This window comes from Hordeum vulgare, chromosome 7H (assembly GCF_904849725.1).
Source record: "Hordeum vulgare subsp. vulgare chromosome 7H, MorexV3_pseudomolecules_assembly, whole genome shotgun sequence".
NCBI classification, from domain to species: domain Eukaryota; kingdom Viridiplantae; phylum Streptophyta; class Magnoliopsida; order Poales; family Poaceae; genus Hordeum; species Hordeum vulgare.
In genome coordinates this window covers 370499857-370518414 of record NC_058524.1, presented here as the reverse complement: position 1 = coordinate 370518414, position 18558 = coordinate 370499857, and positions in this window count along the sequence as shown.

Genomic DNA, 18558 nt, shown 5'->3' with positions numbered 1-18558 from the left:
AAGACGACCATGAACAAACGGATCCACTAGATGTCGAACCCCAACATCACATCATGCATCTGTTGGAAGATTGTCCTATAAGTAACTACTTGAATTCCCACTGAACAACTCCCGAAATTTCTGGTCATGCAATCGGGTCCACGGATACAAGGAGTAAAATCCATCACTCAACTCCTAGCAATAATACTACCCGTCCAGTGTATCACATCCGTCAACACATAACCAGAGATCTCGGAAACTCATCTATTTCAGACCCTCGTAATCATAACGATACTAAGTATGACAGTACCCCCGAACTCTCTGCACTAGTACTGGGGATGCCGGACTTATCTCGCCACTACTAGTATTGAAGCAATTTCGGACATCCTTCGTACTGAGATACTAAAAAAATCTGAATGATAACGATGTGCTCAAGAATCCCCTGGATCTCAACTCCCCGGAATAAAAACAACACACCAGGAGGCACCAAGTCAGAACTCCGTCACATTGACATCATATAGATTCCAAAAATATCCACCTGATCCTAGAAAAATTTGAGTGAGAAGAGGAGTAGAATTAAAATTCTTACATCAAGATTCCTCACCAGAGCGTAGAAGAGGAGAAAAAAGTATCCTACTCTCTGATATATAACTAGACTGAAAGCAGTTTTTCACTAGACTCGACTCGGCCAAGTTCGATCAATCAAGGGGGCTCCTAGGTTAGTACTGCTCTGATACCAACTTGTAATGCCCAAGATACGGTCATATTATTATTTTGGCGCGAGGGCCTCGACATGAATAGAAACACATCTCATCGTTTCGCAAGAATGAATATCGTTACAAGTACATGTACTGAAAAGATGAGTATAAGGAGTTGGCTTACACTCGCCACAAGCTACATTAGAGTCACAACAGTACAATACATAAAATCATCATGAAGAAGAGCAGGGTCCATCTACGAAAGAAATCAAACGATAAAATAACGACGTACATCCTTGCTATCCCTGGCTGCTGACCTGGAACCCATCCTATATCGATGATGAAGAAGAAGAAACTCCAAATGAACAATCAACGCGCTCACGTCATAGTAACTCTTTACCTATACCTGCAACTGGTATTGTAGTAATCTGTTAGCCAAAGGGACTCAACAGTCTCATTTCCAAAGGTATCAAGACTAGCAAAGCTTAATGGGTGAGGTATGATTAAGTGGTGAGGCTGGAGCAGTGGCTAAGCATTTATTCGAGGTGACTAACTTATGAGTACAAGAATAAAAAGAGGGGGATGATCTACGCATAGTGGACGTGAACTACTGATGATCAAATGAATGATCCTGAACACCTACTTACGATAGACATAACCCCACTGTGTCCTTGATCGTAGAAGGAGCTCACGAAAGAGATAGTCACGGTTATGCACTCAGTTGGCACAGTTTAATTAAGCTTACTTCAAGTTTTCTAGAACCAGATGTTAAACAAAGTTTCCACATTGCCACATAACCGCGGGCTCTGCTTTCTGAAAGATTTAACCCTATAGGGGTGCTCCAACTAGTCCATCACAAACTACCACACGCTGCGATGGAATAACCTCGATCTGGGAAACCCGTGATCTCCTCGGGTTCCTATTGGAAAACCTCAACCTCGAGATAACCCAAACTATCCTCGGAATCCCTCACACAAGACGCTCGAGAAAAGTAAAAACAAATCCAACAAGGCTGTCCGACACGCCGACAATCCCGATAGGACCGCATATCTCATTCTTAGGGCACAATCGGATGAGTGCATCGTACAGTTGCCTGATAGAAATCACACGAGTTGCCCCGAATTGCTGCCGCACCCGACTCTGTTTTGGACAAGCACCATCGGCACTGGCCCTACCTGTATTATGTTGAATTACTCCTTGGGTTCATGACACCCTATGTTTTTCAGTATTATCAGGATTATTATGTTGGGAAAATATAGTACCAATGTTGGGTATTGCTAGACAAATTTTATCCCAAAACGAGAATGTAGGGGGTCCCCATAACAACCCCAAGCATGTTAGGAGCGCTCATATATGGAACATAACACCGGTAGCCGAAACTAAGGCATCAAAGGTGGAACAAAACACCAGGCTAGAAAGGCCGAGCCTTCCACCTTTTACCAAGTATATTGGTGCATTAAATTAATTAGCAATAATAGGGTGATATAACAAGGAACCCATGTTAAAACATGGAAGCAACTGCACCTACAACTAGCAACGCTATCCAATGGTTAAGCAAGCGGTAACATAGCAATAAGTGGTTTGCTAGGTTGTAGAAAGGTGAAGGTTTTCATGGTTATGTTGGGAGGCTAATATTTAACAGGTGGTAGGCAGCGAGACATAATGATATAAATGAAACAACTAGCATGGGAATGATAGTAATCGTATCTAGGGAAATGATCATCTTGCTTGAGATCCTGCTTGGAAGAAGAACGACTCCGTGAAGCATACGAACCGATGTAGTCGAACGGTTACTCACATTCCGACACACTTGCAGAACTCTATCGAGACGAAGCAAATCGGAAACAAGCATCAACACACGATATTCACCATGACACATGCACGACATGATGCACAACACATATGATGCACGCACGGTTTAGAATATGCAAGGCATGGCATGGTAATTCACACAGTCAAACGCTACACGTTAAGTGAAGCTCAATATGCAATGAGTTGCATACTGACGGAACTCCACATTTAATTATTTAGTTCACTCTCATTTATTTACACGCCAATATTAAATGTTGTTAAACATGGCAAGAGGTGAAGCACAAATTAATCTACCCATCTAGGCATTTTAAATGAGGTCGGAAACGACATATAGCATCTCCAAAATAACCCCATGTGTTAAATTCTAATCCGTCCAGATTTGTCCTAATCACTTTTTATGTTTGTTAAACGGCAAAACAAGTGGATCGCGTGATTCTACTCGTCGTTCCAGTCCATTTACATATATGACTCATCTCTAACGGAGCTACGGTTAGTTAACTACGACCTAAACCGTTTCTGTCACGTCGATACACAAACCGATGCAAACAACACGACTAACAGCTTTAAGTATGCATGAGAGTTGGAAAGTATTAATCTACGCGAAATTCTAGCCGAGTTACATATATAACTTGCTGCGATCCGACGCACGGATTAAAAGTTACGCGAGTTTTAAAATCATGCAAAATCTGCCATTTTTTAATCCGGGGCTAATTAGACAAATTCGTGGAACGTAAAAAAAAGGAAATGGGCAGAATCTATCTATTGGGCTCAATCTGAAGACAGAGGCGCATGATAACTAAATTACGCCTAGGGCGGGGTTTAGGGCTTGCGGGGGCGCACCTCGTGGGCCTGGCCCAGGTTGGGCGCTGGAGCTGGGCCGACTCGCTCGATGTGGGGCTGGGGCGGCTGGCCTTGCTGCTGGGCCGGCTGGAGGCAAGGAGGAGGCCGGGCGAGGCCCACGGGAGGCCGGGCCTCAGGCGAAGGCTGGTGGGGCGAGGCAGTTGGGCCTCTGGCTGCGTTGGTCCATGCTGCGGGGCGAGGCGAGATGCGCTCCCTCATCGTGCTCCTCGAGCACGAGGGCTCCAGCAAGCAGGGAGACGGCGACGCATGATCCGGCGATGGCCGGTGGCAAGGGCCGGCGAGGTGGTGCGGATCCGGGGCGGCAGGGGCCTACTCCGGCCAGTTCTTTTCGGATCTGGGCCGGCAGCGAGTAGCTGCACCATGCGCGGATATGGCTCGTCGTGTAGAGTGTGAGAGAGGTTAGATTGGAGAGGGAGAGGAGAAGAGAAAGAAGGAGAGGGGCGGCGCAGGGAACTGGCCTGGACCCGCGAGGGTGCGATGCTCCGGTGGCTGCGGGGCATCGGGCGGCCGACACGGTTCGGTGGAGCTCCGGTGACCGGCTTGGTTGCCCCTTGGCGGATGCTGCCGCGGGAGGCTCCATTGCCTTATGGTCGCCTGGACATGTCTGGGTTGGTCGCGGACATGTCTGGTAGGTGGGATTTGTGGCTATTCTGAGCCATTAGTTGGAAATCCTATTGCCAGATTTGGTTAGAGGGTTTGGTCAGCGGGATTTGGAGGAGTTGGAGCTAGCACGTGTGGTTTTCTAGGGGGGTGGCTGCAAAAATTGAGGGGAAACCCTAGTGAAGTGAGAGAGGTCTCTCCATGCGGTGGTTATTATATAGGGTTTGGTCTATGGTGGGATGGACCTGTCCGTCCGATCGCGATCCGATGGCCACATACAGAGGAAGTGGCTAGATGGGTCTAATGGGCTCTGTAGTTGGGCTATGTAGGGATGAGAGGGAAATGGTGCGTCCCGTGACAGCATTATAAAACACCGAACGTGCGACAACTAAACCGCCTATAATGCCGCTATATAATAAACGACACGGGTATCAAACGAGCTCCGATTGCGACAAAAATTGGCAGGCGGCCTACCTACACTATAGTAAGACCGCACGCCAAGTTTCAACCAAATCCAAGAATATTTTCTGGACACTTCTAAAAACAAATATTTTAACGATGTCGTGGGCGCGAACGTGTGTCGTCAGGCTCAAAACGGTCAACGATGAACACGGAGAGAAACGACAACTAATAACGGATGCATGTTTTGAAAACTGACGACAACGGTCTCGGGCTGTCACAACTCTCCTACACTAACAAAAGATCTCGCCCCGAGATCTAAGAATGAAAGGGGGAGAGGATGAGAAGGCAAGAGGTAAAACTTAGTCGCTCCTTTGACAAACGAGTGAAACTAGTGATCCTTGAAGGTTGCAAAGAGATGAAGAATGACATGAGAAACATGCAAGAAGTCACACAAAATTTCGGCAACACTTCGGTAAGAAAAGGGGACAAAAATTTGATAATATGGAAAGATCTTGAGAAGATTTACAACAAAGTAACTAAATTGATAAACAAGGAAATAATGTGATCTACATAACCCAAGACAATTGAAGAAATAGAGCAACATCAAAACACTCCGGAACAAGAGAATAGAAACTAGATCTTTGGGAGAAAGAATGAAGAAGAAAACTGTAAACGTCTACCACAATTGAATTTGGCAAGCAGCCTTGCAAGAAGAATTGGACGGATTTGTTGTCAAAACAACAACGAAAGAACAAGCTTGTAGTGGACTTATGAAAACCATCCCAAAATAATGAGGTGTCAACCAGCCACTAACAAAAACAAGGATAGATTGGATGCGATATTGAGAGTTTGGAACAACGATAATCACCATAATAGCAACAATCCTTAGGAAAAGCTTTAGGTTAAATCCAAACCAAGATAACTCAATGGAAGAAAAGATGGGTTGAAATATCTCATGATTGAAGGAATTGGTGGGTTTACATATTAATTCTTGCAAGAACTTCTCTTCGAGACTCCTCCACTAGCAAGAATGCTACAACACCACATCAGAGGACAAATGAGGAAGAATTGCACTTTGAAGTGCAAGATAAAGAATACTTGAACACCTTCAACTAGAATATTGAAGAACACCTTGAGAATGAAGAGATAATGATCCGCCTAAAATAAAACTTCAATAAGGCACCGAAATAACTGAGAGACGAACGAAGAGACAACAATTGAGAAGAATTTGAGGATGAAAGGTAAAGCTGAGAACGAAGAGATCTTCTGAAATGATGGCCTTGAGGATCAATAATGAAACAAATCTCAAATGCACCAGATATCAAGAAAGAGGTTACTCATGATCGGAAACAATGGGGAAGAATAACACCAAGCTGAAATGACAATCTTGACAAGAATGGAGCAAGATTTAAAAGAAGCACTCCTTCGGTCTTCGAAGCTGAAGGTGATGAGGATAACACCACCAAGAATAACCGAGAGGCTCCGGAATAAGAATATGAAAAGTTGAGACAATGATGAAAATAAATTCAAATAGATCTTGGAGAATGAATATGACTGATGAAATTCATACTTACGTCATAATTGAAAGAATCTAGAGAACTCTGGAAAAAATTACAAGAGCCATATAAGATATTGAGAAAGAACCTGTGGGTTATGGGGCCACTAAAAGAAAACACCGTTGAATGGATTGCTCAGAAAGAGAGATACGACACGAGTATAACTGAAAACTTGATGAGGTTGTGAACCTCAAAATAATTGACAGGATTGAAAGCAAGAACTCCTGACATACCTTCAACACTCCAGATAAAAACAGAGAGGGATGAATGAATACGAAAAGATTGAATGAGAATTTCCAACACATAAATCATATAGGAAGGAAAGGATATGATGAACACAAGTAGATTGAATTGAATTCACCGAAAAAAGAAATGATGAACTCCCGTGAGGATATTCACAATGAATCACCGATAATAAAAGAAAATAAAACATAGCAGAAGCAATACTGAAAATAAAGGCAATAGGATGAAATGAAATCATTGAAGAAAAGGGCGGGAGGGCGGGGAAAACAAAGACCACTTAGGCCAGTTGAGATGAACTCTGGAAAGAAATGAGAGATTGATCTTGCAAAATTGTAGAGGATTGAATTCACTTGAAGAGAAGCACACCACATGAAAAGAATTTACATGATGACTCTGGTTGACAAGAATTGATAAGCCAATTTGATTGAGCAAAATAATTTGCATTCCCATAAAAATATGGGAACACCACTTGGAAAGGTATGAATTCACCACTTGGCATCGAAGCAACTCGAATTACCACACTCCAACAAAACAAAGGAGCGGCTTACGAAACAAGCCAGAACAAATTCATGAGAGAGATTTCATCTGATATTTTCGTGGATAGGATCGCACGGTCTCGATCCTATAGTAGCCATCATGTACAAGGTAGTGCACACAACATATGAAGCGTCCTCGAGTCATAGCAAGCTATAAGGACTCTTTAAGACACAACGAGAACCGCTATAAGACGACCATGAACAAATAGATCCACTAGATGTCGAACCCCAACATCACATCATGCATCTGTTGGAAGATTGTCCTATAAGTAACTACTTGAATTCCCACTGAACAACTTCCGAAATTTCTGGTCATGCAATCGGGTCCACGGATACAAGGAGTAAAATCCATCACTCAACTCCTAGCAATAATACTACCCGTCCAGTGTATCACATCCGTCAACACATAACCAGAGATCTCGGAAACTCATCTATTTCAGACCCTCGTAATCATAACGATACTAAGTATGACAGTACCCCCGAACTCTCTGCACTAGTACTGGGGATGCCGGGCTTATCTCGCCACTACTAGTATTGAAGCAATTTCGAACATCCTTCGTACTGAGATACTAAAAAAATCTGAATGATAACGATGTGCTCAAGAATCCCCTGGATCTCAACTCCCCGGAATAAAAACAACACACCAGGAGGCACCAAGTCAGAACTCCATCACATTGACATCATATAGATTCCAAAAATATCCACCTGATCCTAGAAAAATTTGAGTGAGAAGAGGAGTAGAATTAAAATTCTTACATCAAGATTCCCCACCCGAGCGTAGAAGAGGAGAAAAAAGTATCCTACTCTCTGATATATAACTAGACTGAAAGCATTTTTTCACTAGACTCGACTCGGCCAAGTTCGATCAATCAAGGGGGCTCCTAGGTTAGTACTGCTCTGATACCTACTTGTAATGCCCAAGATACGGTCATATTCTTATTTTGGCGCGAGGGCCTCGACATGAATAGAAACACATCTCATCGTTTCGCAAGAATGAATATCGTTACAAGTACATGTATTGAAAAGATGAGTATAAGGAGTTGGCTTACACTCGCCACAAGCTACATTAGAGTCACAACAGTACAATACATAAAATCATCATGAAGAAGAGCAGGGTCCATCTACGAAAGAAAACAAACGATAAAATAACGATGTACATCCTTGCTATCCCTGGCTGCTGACCTGGAACCCATCCTAGATCGATGATGAAGAAGAAGAAACTCCAAATGAACAATCAACGCGCTCACGTCATAGTAACTCTTTACCTATACCTGCAACTGGTATTGTAGTAATGTGTTAGCCACAGGGACTCAACAGTCTCATTTCCAAAGGTATCAAGACTAGCAAAGCTTAATGGGTGAGGTATGGTTAAGTGGTGAGGCTGGAGCAGCGGCTAAGCATTTATTTGAGGTGACTAACTTATGAGTACAAGAATAAAAAGAGGGGGATGATCTACGCATAGTGGACGTGAACTACTGATGATCAAATGAATGATCCTGAACACCTACTTACGATAGACATAACCCCACCGTGTCCTTGATCGTAGAAGGAGCTCACGAAAGAGATAGTCACGGTTATGCACTCAATTGGCACAGTTTAATTAAGCTTACTTCAAGTTTTCTAGAACCAGATGTTAAACAAAGTTTCCACATTGCCACATAACCGCGGGCTCTGCTTTCTGAAAGATTTAACCCTATAGGGGTGCTCCAACTAGTCCATCACAAACTACCACACGCTGCGATGGAATAACCTCGATCTGGGAAACCCGTGATCTCCTCGGGTTCCTATTGGAAAACCTCAACCTCGAGATAACCCAAACTATCCTCGGAATCCCTCACACAAGACGCTCGAGAAAAGTAAAAACAAGTCCAACAAGGCTGTCCGACACGCCGACAATCCCGATAGGACCGCATATCACATTCTTAGGACACAATCGGATGAGTGCATCGTACAGTTGCCTGATAGAAATCACACGAGTTGCCCCGAATTGCTGCCGCACCCGACTCTGTTTTGGACAAGCACCATCGGCACTGGCCCTACCTGTATTATGTTGAATTACTCCTTGGGTTCACGACACCCTATGTTTTTCAGTATTATCAGGATTATTATGTTGGGAAAATATAGTACCAATGTTGGGTATTGCTAGACAAATTTTATCCCAAAACAAGAATGTAGGGGGTCCCCATAACAACCCCAAGCATGTTAGGAGCGCTCATATATGGAACATAACACCGGTAGCCGAAACTAAGGCATCAAAGGTGGAACAAAACACCAGGCTAGAAAGGCCGAGCCTTCCACCTTTTACCAAGTATATTGGTGCATTAAATTAATTAGCAATAATAGGGTGATATAACAAGGAACCCATGTTAAAACATGGAAGCAACTGCACCTACAACTAGCAACGCTATCCAATGGTTAAGCAAGCGGTAACATAGCAATAAGTGGTTTGCTAGGTTGTAGAAAGGTGAAGGTTTTCATGGTTATGTTGGGAGGCTAATATTTAACAGGTGGTAGGCAGCGAGACATAATGATATAAATGAAACAACTAGCATGGGAATGATAGTAATCGTATCTAGGGAAATGATCATCTTGCTTGAGATCCTGCTTGGAAGAAGAACGACTCCGTGAAGCATACGAACCGATGTAGTCGAACGGTTACTCACATTCCGACACACTTGCAGAACTCTATCGAGACGAAGCAAATCGGAAACAAGCATCAACACACGATATTCACCATGACACATGCACGACATGATGCACAACACATATGATGCACGCACGGTTTAGAATATGCAAGGCATGGCATGGTAATTCACACAGTCAAACGCTACACGTTAAGTGAAGCTCAATATGCAATGAGTTGCATACTGACGGAACTCCACATTTAATTATTTAGTTCACTCTCATTTATTTACACGCCAATATTAAATGTTGTTAAACATGGCAAGAGGTGAAGCACAAATTAATCTACCCATCTAGGCATTTTAAATGAGGCCGGAAACGACATATATCATCTCCAAAATGACCCCATGTGTTAAATTCTAATCCGTCCAGATTTGTCCTAATCACATTTTATGTTTGTTAAACGGCAAAACAAAGTAGATCACGTGATTCTACTCGTCGTTCCAGTCCATTTACATATATGACTCATCTCTAACGGAGCTACGGTTAGTTAACTACGACCTAAACCATTTCTGTCACGTCGATACACAAACCGATGCAAACAACACGACTAACAACTTTAAGTATGCATGAGAGTTGGAAAGTATTAATCTACGCGAAATTCTAGCCGAGTTACATATATAACTTGATGCGATCCGACGCACGGATTAAAAGTTACGCGAGTTTTAAAATCATGCAAAATCTGCCATTTTTTAATCCGGGGCTAATTAGACAAATTCATGGAACGTAAAAAAAAGGAAATGGGCAGAATCTATCTATTGGGCTGAATCTGAAGACAGAGGCGCATGATAACTAAATTACGCCTAGGGCGGGGTTTAGGGCTTGCGGGGGCGCACCTCATGGGCCTGGCCCAGGTTGGGCGCTGGAGCTGGGCCGACTCGCTCGATGTGGGGCTAGGGCGGCTGGCCTTGCTGCTCGGCCGGCTGGAGGCAAGGAGGAGGCCGGGCGAGGCCCACGGGAGGCCGGGCCTCAGGCGAAGGCTGGTGGGGCGAGGCAGTTGGGCCTCTGGCTGCGTTGGTCCATGCTGCGGGGCGAGGCGAGCTGCGCTCCCTCATCGTGCTCCTCGAGCACGAGGGCTCCAGCAAGCAGGGAGGCGGCGACGCATGATCCGGCGACGGCCGGTGGCAAGGGGCGGCGAGGTGGTGCGGATCCGGGGCGGCAGGGGCCTACTCCGGCCAGTTCTTTTCGGATCTGGGCCGGCAGCGAGTAGCTGCACCATGCGCGGATATGGCTCCTCGTGTAGAGTGTGAGAGAGGTTAGATTGGAGAGGGAGAGGAGAAGAGAAAGAAGGAGAGGGGCGGCGCAGGGAACTGGCCTGGACCCGCGAGGGTGCGATGCTCCGGTGGCTGCGGGGCATCGGGCGGCCGACACGGTTCGGTGGAGCTCCGGTGACCGGCTCGGTTGCCCCTTGGCGGATGCTGCCGCGGGAGGCTCCATTGCCTTATGGTCGCCTGGACATGTCTGGGTTGGTCGCGGACATGTCCGGTAGGTGGGATTTGTGGCTATTCTGAGCCATTAGATGGAAATCCTATTGCCAGATTTGGTTAGAGGGTTTGGTCAGCGGGATTCGGAGGAGTTGGAGCTAGCACGTGTGGTTTTCTAGGGGGGTGGCTGCAAAAATTGAGGGGAAACCCTAGTGAAGTGAGAGAGGTCTCTCCATGCGGTGGTTATTATATAGGGTTTGGTCTATGGTGGGATGGACCTGTCCGTCCGATCGTGAACCGATGGCCACATACAGAGGAAGTGGCTAGATGGGTCTAATGGGCTGTGTAGTTGGGCTATGTAGGGATGAGAGGGAAATGGTGCGTCCCGTGACAGCGTTTTAAAACACCGAACGTGCGACAACTAAACCGCCTATAATGCCGCTATATAATAAACGACACAGGTATCAAACGAGCTCTGATTGCGACAAAAATTGGCAGGCGGCCTACCTACACTATAGTAAGACCGCACGCCAAGTTTCAACCAAATCCGAGAATATTTTCTGGACACTTCTAAAAACAAATATTTTAAGGATGTCGTGGGTGCGTGCGTGTGTCGTCAGGCTCAAAACGGTCAACGATGAACACGGAGAGAAACGACAACTAATAACGGATGCATGTTTTGAAAACTGACGACAACGGTCTCGGGCTGTCACAACTCTCCTACACTAACAAAAGATCTCGCCCCGAGATCTAAGAATGAAAGGGGGAGAGGATGAGAAGGCAAGAGGTAAAACTTAGTCGCTCCTTTGACAAACGAGTGAAACCAACGATCCTTGAAGGTTGCAAAGAGATGAAGAATGACATGAGAAACATGCAAGAAGTCACACAAAATTTCGGCAGCACTTCGGTAAGAAAAGGGGACAAAAATTTGATAATATGGAAAGATCTTGAGAAGATTTACAACATAGTAACTAAATTGATAAACAAGGAAATAATATGATCTACATAACCCAAGACATTGGAAGAAATAGAGCAACATCACAACCACTCCGGAACAAGAGAATAGAAACTAGATCTTTGGGAGAAAGAATGAAGAAGAAAACTGTAAATGTCTACCACAATTGAATTTGGCAAGCAGCCTTGCAAGAAGAATTGGACGGATTTGTTGTCAAAACAACAACGAAAGAACAAGCTTGTAGTGGACTTATGAAAACCATCCCAAAATAATGAGGTGTCAACCAGCCACTAACAAAAACAAGGATAGATTGGATGCGATATTGAGAGTTTGGAACAACGATAATCACCATAATAGCAACAATCCTTAGGAAAAGCTTTAGGTTAAATCCAAACCAAGATAACTCAATGGAAGAAAAGATGGGTTGAAATATCTCATGATTGAAGGAATTGGTGGGTTTACATATTAATTCTTGCAAGAACTTATCTTCGAGACTCCTCCACTAACAAGAATGCTACAACACCACATCAGAGGACAAAGGAGGAAGAATTGCACTTTGAAGTGCAAGATAAAGAATACTTGAACACCTTCAACTAGAATATTGAAGAACACCTTGAGAATGAAGAGATAATGATCCGCCTAAAATAAAACTTCAATAAGGCACCGAAGTAACTGAGAGACGAATGAAGAGACAACAATTGAGAAGAATTTGAGGATGAAAGGTAAAGTTGAGAACGAAGAGATCTTCTGAAATGATGGCCTTGAGGATCAATAATGAAACAAATCTCAAATGCACCTGATATCAAGAAAGGGGTTACTCATGATCGGAAACAATGGGGAAGAATAACACCAAGCTGAAATGACAATCTTGACAAGAATGGAGCAAGATTTAAAAGAAGCACTCCTTCGGTCTTCGAAGCTGAAGGTGATGAGGATAACACCACCAAGAATAACCGAGAGGCTCTGGAATAAGAATATGAAAAGTTGAGACAATGATGAAAATAAATTCAAATAGATCTTGGAGAATGAATATGACTGATGAAATTCATACTTACGTCATAATTGAAAGAATCTAGAGAACTCTGGAAAAAATTACAAGAGCCATATAAGATATTGAGAAAGAACGTGTGGGTTATGGGGCCACTAAAAGAAAACACCGTTGAATGGATTGCTCAGAAAGAGAGATACGACACGAGTATAACTGAAAACTTGATGAGGTTGTGAACCTCAAAATAATTGACAGGATTGAAAGCAAGAACTCCTGAGATACCTTCAGCACTCCAGATAAAAACAGAGAGGGATGAATGAATACAAAAAGATTGAATGAGAATTTCCAACACATAAATCATATAGGAAGGAAATGATATGATGAACACAAGTAGATTGAATTGAATTCACCAAAAAAAGAAATGATGAACTCTCGTGAGGATATTCACAATGAATCACCGATAATAAAAGAAAATAAAAGATAGCAGAAGCAATACTGAAAATAAAGGCAATAGGATGAAATGAAATCATTGAAGAAAAGGGCGGGAGGGCGGGGAAAACAAAGACCACTTAGGACAGTTGAGATGAACTCGGGAAAGAAATGAGAGATTGATCTTGCAAAATTGTAGAGGATTGAATTCACTTGAAGAGAAGCACACCACATGAAAAGAATTTACATGATGACTCTGGTTGACAAGAATTGATAAGCCAATTTGATTGAGAAAAATAATTTGCATTCCTCTAAAAATATGGGAACACCACTTGGAAAGGTATGAATTCACCACTTGGCATCGAAGCAACTCGAATTACCACACTCCAACAAAACAAAGGAGCGGCTTACGAAACAAGCCAGAAAAAATTCATGAGAGAGATTTCATCTGATATTTTCATGGATAGGATCGCACGGGCTCGATCCTATAGTAGCCATCATGTACAAGGCAGTGCACACAACATATGAAGCGTCCTCGAGTCATAGCAAGCTATAAGGACTCTTTAAGACACAACGAGAACCGCTATAAGACGACCATGAACAAACGGATCCACTAGATGTCGAACCCCAACATCACATCATGCATCTGCTGGAAGATTGTCCTATAAGTAACTACTTGAATTCCCACTGAACAACTCCCGAAATTTCTGGTGATGCAATCGGGTCCACGGATACAAGGAGTAAAATCCATCACTCAACTCCTAGCAATAAAACTACCCGTCCAGTGTATCACATCCGTCCAGACATAACCAGATATCTCGGAAACTCATCTATTTCAGACCCTCGTAATCATAACGATACTAAGTATGACAGTACCCCCGAACTCTCTGCACTAGTACTGGGGATGCCGGGCTTATCTCGCCACTACTAGTATTGAAGCAATTTCGAACATCCTTCGTACTGAGATACTAAAAAAATCTGAATGATAACGATGTGCTCAAGAATCCCCTGGATCTCAACTCCCCGGAATAAAAACAACACACCAGGAGGCACCAAGTCAGAACTCCGTCACATTGACATCATATAGATTCCAAAAATATCCACCTGATCCTAGAAAAATTTGAGTGAGAAGAGGAGTAGAATTAAAATTCTTACATCAATATTCCCCACCAGAGCGTAGAAGAGGAGAAAAAAGTATCCTACTCTCTGATATATAACTAGACTGAAAGCAGTTTTTCACTAGACTCGACTCTGCCAAGTTCGATCAATCAAGGAGGCTCCTAGGTTAGTACTGCTCTGATACCAACTTGTAATGCCCAAGATACGGTCATATTCTTATTTTGGCGCGAGGGCCTCGACATGAATAGAAACACATCTCATCGTTTCGCAAGAATGAATATCGTTACAAGTACATGTACTGAAAAGATGAGTATAAGGAGTTGGCTTACACTCGCCACAAGCTACATTAGAGTCACAACAGTACAATACATAAAATCATCATGAAGAAGAGCAGGGTCCATCTACGAAAGAAAACAAACGATAAAATAACGACGTACATCCTTGCTATCCCTGGCTGCTGACCTGGAACCCATCCTAGATCGATGATGAAGAAGAAGAAACTCCAAATGAACAATCAACGCGCTCACGTCATAGTAACTCTTTACCTATACCTGCAACTGGTATTGTAGTAATGTGTTAGCCACAGGGACTCAAAAGTCTCATTTCCAAAGGTATCAAGACTAGCAAAGCTTAATGGGTGAGGTATGGTTAAGTGGTGAGGCTGGAGCAGCGGCTAAGCATTTATTTGAGGTGACTAACTTATGAGTACAAGAATAAAAAGAGGGGGATGATCTACGCATAGTGGACGTGAACTACTGATGATCAAATGAATGATCCTGAACACCGACTTCGATAGACATAACCCCACCGTGTCCTTGATCGTAGAAGGAGCTCACGAAAGAGATAGTCACGGTTATGCACTCAGTTGGCACAGTTTAATTAAGCTTACTTCAAGTTTTCTAGAACCAGATGTTAAACAAAGTTTCCACATTGCCACATAACAGCGGGCTCTGCTTTCTGAAAGATTTAACCCTATAGGGGTGCTCCAACTAGTCCATCACAAACTACCACACGCTGCGATGGAATAACCTCGATTTGGGAAACCCGTGATCTCCTCGGGTTCCTATTGGAAAACCTCAACCTCGAGATAACCCAAACTATCCTCGGAATCCCTCACACAAGACGCTCGAGAAAAGTAAAAACAAGTCCAACAAGGCTGTCCGACATGCCGACAATCCCGATAGGACCGCATATCTCATTCTTAGGGCACAATCGGATGAGTGCATCGTACAGTTGCCTGATAGAAATCACACGAGTTGCCCCGAATTGCTGCCGCACACGACTCTGTTTTGGACCAGCACCATCGGCACTAGCCCTACCTGTATTATGTTGAATTACTCCTTGGGTTCATGACACCCTATGTTTTTCAGTATTATCAGGATTATTATGTTGGGAAAATATAGTACCAATGTTGGGTATTTCTAGACAAATTTTATCCCAAAACAAGAATGTAGGGGGTCCCCATAACAACCCCAAGCATGTTAGGAGTGCTCATATATGGAACATAACACCGGTAGCCGAAACTAAGGCATCAAAGGTGGAACAAAACACCAGGCTAGAAAGGCCGAGCCTTCCACCTTTTACCAAGTATATTGGTGCATTAAATTAATTAGCAATAATAGGGTGATATAACAAGGAACCCATGTTAAAACATGGAAGCAACTGCACCTACAACTAGCAACGCTATCCAATGGTTAAGCAAGCGGTAACATAGCAATAAGTGGTTTGCTAGGTTGTAGAAAGGTGAAGGTTTTCATGGTTATGTTGGGAGGCTAATATTTAACAGGTGGTAGGCAGCGAGACATAATGATATAAATGAAACAACTAGCATGGGAATGATAGTAATCGTATCTAGGGAAATGATCATCTTGCTTGAGATCCTGCTTGGAAGAAGAACGACTCCGTGAAGCATACGAACCGATGTAGTCGAACGGTTACTCACATTCCGACACACTTGCAGAACTCTATCGAGACGAAGCAAATCGGAAACAAGCATCAACACACGATATTCACCACGACACATGCACGACATGATGCACAACACATATGATGCATGCACGGTTTAGAATATGCAAGGCATGGCATGGTAATTCACACAGTCAAACGCTACACGTTAAGTGAAGCTCAATATGCAATGAGTTGCATACTGACGGAACTCCACATTTAATTATTTAGTTCACTCTCATTTATTTACACGCCAATATTAAATGTTGTTAAACATGGGAAGATGTGAAGCACAAATTAATCTACCCATCTAGGCATTTTAAATGAGGTCGGAAACGACATATATCATCTCCAAAATGACCCCATGTGTTAAATTCTAATCCGTCCAGATTTTTCCTAATCACATTTTATGTTTGTTAAACGGCAAAAAAAGCGGTTCACGTGATTCTACTCATCGTTCGAGTCCATTTACATATATGACTCATCTCCAACGGAGCTACACTTAATTAACTACGACCTAAACTGTTTCTATCACGTTGACATGCAAACTGATGCAAACGGCATGACTAAGAGCTTTAAATATGAATGAGAGCTGGAAAATATTATTCTACGCGAAATTCTAGCCAAGTTACATATATAACTTGCTGCGATTCGACGCACGGATTAAAAGTTACGCGAGTTTTAAAATCATGCAAAATCTGCCATTTTTTAATCCGGGGCTAATTAGACAAATTCGCGGAAGGTAAGAAAAGGAAATGTGCCGAATTTATCTATTGGGATGAATCTCAAGACAGAGGCGCAAGATAACTAAATTGCGCCTAGGGCGGGGTTTAGGGCTTGCGGGGCGCACCTAGTGGGCATGGCCCAGGTTGGGCGCTGGAGCTGGGCCGGCTCGCTCGATGCTGGGCCGGGCGGCTGGCCTGGCTGCTGGGCGAGCTGGAGGCGAAGCGGAGGCTGGGCGAGGCCTACGGGAGGCTGGGCGTCTGGCAAAGGCTGCTCGGGCGAGGCAGCGGGGCCTCGGGCTGTGCTCGCCCATGCCGCGAGGCTAAGCGAGCTGCGCTGCCTCGTCGTGCTCCTCGTGCACGAGAGCTCCAACAAGCAGGGAGGCGGCGGCGCATGATCCGGCAGCGGCCGGTGTCAAGGGGCGGCGAGGTGGCGCGAATCCGAGGCGGCGGGGTTCTACTCCGACCGGTTCTTGCTGGATCTGGGCCGGCGGCGAGCAGATGCACCATGCGCGGCTATGGATCCTCGTGCAGAATGTGAGAGAGGAGATATTAGAGAGGGAGAGGAGAAGAGAAAGAAGGAGTGGGGAGTCGCATGGAACTGGCCTGGACCGGCGAGGGTGTTGTGCTCCGGCGGGTGCGGGTCGGGCGACCGACGCGGTCCGGTGGAGCTCCGGTGACCGGCTTGGTTGCCCCATGGCGGATGCGGTTGCAGGAGGCTCCATGGCCCTATGGTCGTGCGGACATGTCCGGGTTGTCCATGGACATGTCCGATAGATGGGATTTGGGGCTATTCCGATCCATTTGATGGAAATTCAATGGCCATATTTGGTTAGAGGGTTTGGTCAGCGGGATTTGGAGGAGGTGGAGCTAGCAGGTGGGGTTTTCTAGGGGGGTGGCTGTAAAAATGGCTAGGGGAAACCCTAGTTGAGTTAGAGAGGTCTCTCCATGAGGTGGTTATTATATAGGGTTTGGTCTATGGTGGGATGGACGTCGTCCGTCCGATCGCGATCCGATGACCACGAACGGAGGAAGTGGCCAGATGGGTCTAATGGGTTGTGTAGTTGGGCTATGTTGGGATGAGAGGGAAATGGTGCAGCCCGTGACATAGTTTTAAAACACCGAATGTGCGATAATTAAACTGGCTATAGTACCGCTATATAATAAATCACATGGGTACCAAACGAGCTCCGATTGCGACGAAAATTGGCAGGCGGCCTACCTACACTATATTAAGACCACACGTCAAGTTTCAACCAAATCCGAGAATATTTTCCGGACACTTTTAAAAACAAATATTTTAACGATGCCGCGGGCGCGTGCGTGTGTGGTCGGGCTCAAAACGGTCAACGACGAACACGGAGAGAACCGACAACTAATAACGGATACAAGTTTTGAAAACTGACGACAATGGAGTGCCGATGCAATGCGGATGATGCGCATGATGAATGCGACAGACAAGCTAATCGCACGGCAGCAATGGAATAAAAGGGGAATCTTCTAGAGCGTCGGTCTCGGGCTGTCACTTGACAACCACAAGCATGTTAAATCATGGATGCAACAAGACATTATGGAACTACATGAAATTCTAGGAAAGTTTAAATGAGG